We start from the raw sequence: 4,194 nt of genomic DNA, 5'->3' as shown, positions 1-4,194 counted from the left end.
TTTTTTTTTTTTTTTTTTTCAATTCATAGTTTTTCCCCTGTCATTCTAGCCCCTTCTGTGCGAACCCTTAAAGTTTTAATTTTTCCAGGAAAAGGCGATTAGTATTTACTTTCAGATCCTTACACTTAAAATGGAAGATTAATGATCAATAAAGTAGTCAAATGTGAGCTGTGGTTTTCCTAGAAATATCTTGGTGTCCTGGGGGAGGCAGCCTAAATCAATGGCTAAAAGCAAAGAAGAAACTCAGGTTCTAATCATTGGCTTGTCACTAAGGTGCCTCAGGGTCACTGGTTTCATTGTGAAATCTTTAAATTGTGAAGTAAGATTAATCTTTAAATTACATGAAGCATTTGTTAAAAGTTCCTAGCTATTATTCTAAGGATTAGGGATAAAATAAAAATTGTCTTTGTGTGTTTCTATCATTTTTGCTGTTTCTTTGTACCACATACTTCACATTTATGCATTTCATTTTACTATACACTTGACTCTACACTTTTTACATATATTCCTTTTCACTGTCTTCTTGTCTAGCTTAAAAAGCTGTCAAGATACTGTTTCCTATCTTGGGAGAAGACACTACTTCCTATCTCAGGAATGGAGCAAATATTTTTTGATCATCAATAGCAGCTAGACAATCTAGAAAACACAGATCAGCCATAATAGACACTGCTCGCCTCATACTTTCATTTGATGTGCTTTATTTGTCTCTATGCTGCTTTACAATTTTCCCTATGACAAAATTTATATATATATGTTAATTATTAACCGATCAATATATTTGTGTATATATTAATTATGCATATATAAATATTATTAAAGCTACATTTGATTCTGATAGTCATTAAACTAGTCATTTTCAAAAAATTTAGTAGGAATATTTGTAATAAATGTTCAAACGAAAGTAAAGTGACAAAAAATTACCTGTCAAAGTTGGAGAGATGAAATCACAGTATTATATCTAAAAATCAGAATTTTAGGCAAACTTTAACTTGGCTAGGGGGGATTTGGAAAAGAGGAAAGGGCAATAAGAAAGCCTGAAATTGCATTGCCCAAGTGTGCCCTATGTCATCAGCATGTATCTGCATCCACTCTCATCCTTCTCTCCTTTCCTTTTTTTCTTTTCTTGTCTTAGTAGCAGCATTTCCTCTTCCTATATGCAAGGTTAATCCCTCTGGTGTTCATGCCATACTAGCAACTCCATGTGGACAGATGCATCATTAATACTTTCTCTTTGCACAGGCCATTCTCTTTATCAAAATGAATATTAATATGACTAAATTGTTATTCACACACACACACACACACACATGCACGAAAAGGAAATCTCAATTCTGTCTACACATTGTTCTCATTATATTCTTTCAGAGCCACTCCTCTGCATCACCTTTAGTCTAGCCTCTTGCCTTGCACTCCTCTGGAACAGACTTACCAATGCCAGCAATTATTTCCCACTCCAGGGCCCTCCCCCTTTCTCATAGAAATATATAGAGAAGGCCGGGCGCGGTGGCTCAAGCCTGTAATCCCAGCACTTTGGGAGGCCGAGACGGGCAGATCACAAGGTCAGGAGATCAAGACCATCCTGGCTAACACGGTGAAACCCCGTCTCTACTAAAAAATACAAAAAACTAGCCGGGCGAGGTGGCGGGCGCCTGTAGTCCCAGCTAATGTAGTCCCAGCTACTCGGGAGGCTGAGGCAGGAGAATGGCGTAAACCTGGCAGGCGGAGCTTGCAGTGAGCTGAGAACCGGCCACTGCACTCCAGCCTGGGCGACAGAGCGAGACTCCGTCTCAAAAAAAAAAAAAAAAAAAAAAAAAAAAAAAAAAAAAAAAAAAAAAGAAATATATAGAGAAAGACATGAATGGTCAGATACTCTCGGATTGGAAGAGAGTACTTGGACCTATCTTGTTGTAAGACTGAAGGTTTTATGGTATATATTTTACCTGAGAAATAAATGGAATATTTTCCTCACACATATGCATATATCAATATTTACCTAGATATAAAGATGATTAATATCTGTCTTTTTTGACAATGAAAAAATGCTGTTTGAATGTATTCACCATATCTAAAAATGTATTTTGAGGGCCTACTCAGAGCACTCCACTGAGCTTAAATAAAAAACAGAAACCAACTGGGTTTTTGCCTTCATGAATCTTCTGTTCAATAGAGGACATCAGAATTAATTAACCATACAAATGTAAAATTAAAGGTTTCTTAAGTATATGAAGGTAAAGAATTGTAGATCAAATTTTTAATGTCCTTGATGAGAGATTATGTGCACAAAAATGAGCTACTTGATACTATTTTTTTAAAATATGTAATTTGATGTTAGTTATTCCTTGTATTTTTAAGGTCAGTTTTCCAATTTTATTTTATTTATAAGTCTAGCTAATTTTAAGAGTAACTTTAAATAGAGCCCAGATTAATGTTTGGCTTCACCTATAAATTTAATTAATTAAACTCACCTAAATATTTTCAGCTCCATATTTAAGTTTATTATATTCTACTTTCTTTTAGAATGTTTCAATTATATAATCAACAAAACCACAAGCAAAATCTATAAGCATTTTAATAATTTTTAAAAATAAGACAGAGAGCTTATAACAAGTGAACCTTATGTTTTCTTAAATGTTTGAATTTCAAATATGTACTTATTACAATTTAACCTTAAAATCATGAGTATAATTAATATTCAAGAATACTTTAAAAATTGGTGCCCTGAGTCTGACCTATTACACTAATAGGGTAAACATTCTAAAATATTTTAAATACATAAAAATAAACCTATAATCCAGCACTTTGAGCGGTTGAGGCAGGTGAATCGCTTGAGCCCAGGAGTTTGAGACCAGTCTGGCCAACATGGCAACACCCTTTCTCTATAAAAAAAAAATACAAAAATTAGCCAGGCACAGTGGCATGTGCCTGTAGTACTAGCTACTCGGGATGCTGAGGTGGGAGGATAGCTCATGCCTGGGAAGCGAAGGTTACAGTGGGCCAAGATCACACCACTGCACCACTACACTTCAGCCGCGGCAACATAGTGAGATCCTGTCTCAAAAAAAACAAAAAAGAAAGAAAAAGTCTATATGTTCTTGTTTTCATAGCATATAATACTTTATTGCCAAAAATTGATACAATAGTTATAATTAATATCATTGTAACTATATTGATCTATAGCTATGGCAATTACAGAGGAAAACTGCAGATAGCTGAATCCTTTTACATGACAGAACTAACAATATAACTGCTATGCCTCATCATTCATTCAGGTCTCTGGCTCTTTGCCTACTTTGTAACAAACACACCAGAAACCTCACCTATCCGTATTTCCCTTTTACTGTATGATGTCCATATTTGCATATTTGAATTTTCTATTCCTTTCTTAACTTTTTCTGCTCAAAACTTTATAAGTGTACTGGCAGTAATCGCCTTTCTTCTTCTATCTGTATTTTGCGGGGTATTGAGGCAATATATCAACAGAAAAAGAAAAATGAGGTTGTTAAAATGGATGGAGACTGCAGGGCAAGATACCAAATGGAAGACAGCGGTTCAGAGAAAGTGATCCAGAAATCTGCCTAGGGGTCCCCTACTTTTTTTGTTCCGATATTAACTGTGCGTGAACAGGGGGCTTAAGATGAGATCTGGGAAAAGATAACTAGTAAGGGGTCTACGAGCTGAACAAAGATCCCGGTGTTGGGAGATATAAGATTCCCAATGACCCAGAGTAGAGAGAACACACTGAACAACCCAGATATTTAAGTGAGTCCTCAGAATGGTTACATATTAGCAACAAGGCAGTCTTAGAACTAAAAGTCCACTCTAGAAAACAACGGAAAACAAGCCTCCAAAGGATCCAACTCATCTGCCAGGACAAAACTGCCTTTCAGAACTAAATTAAACATTCCTGTTATCTTGAAAGGATAGTAGACTCCTTACAATATATCCATGACACCAGAAAACAGTTAAAAATTATGAGGTATGAGAAGAAATAGTAAAATGTGAGCCTGTGTCAGGCAAAGGCATTAAAACATTTGTTAAAATTTGTTTAAAATATGAAGAAAAAGATGAACATAAGTGACAAGATGAGGAATCTAAATCGAGTCATGAAAAGTATTAAAATGAACCAAATGCAGATTCTAGAACAAAAAATACAATAAGTGAAATAAAAACTTCACTAGGTATGCCTAACAGGAG

Source organism: Rhinopithecus bieti, unplaced genomic scaffold, assembly GCF_001698545.2.
Source record: "Rhinopithecus bieti isolate Rb0 unplaced genomic scaffold, ASM169854v2 scaffold_24392, whole genome shotgun sequence".
In the NCBI taxonomy this organism is placed as follows: domain Eukaryota; kingdom Metazoa; phylum Chordata; class Mammalia; order Primates; family Cercopithecidae; genus Rhinopithecus; species Rhinopithecus bieti.
The sequence above is the reverse complement of the archived record's forward strand: the minus strand, read 5'-3'. Positions refer to the sequence as shown.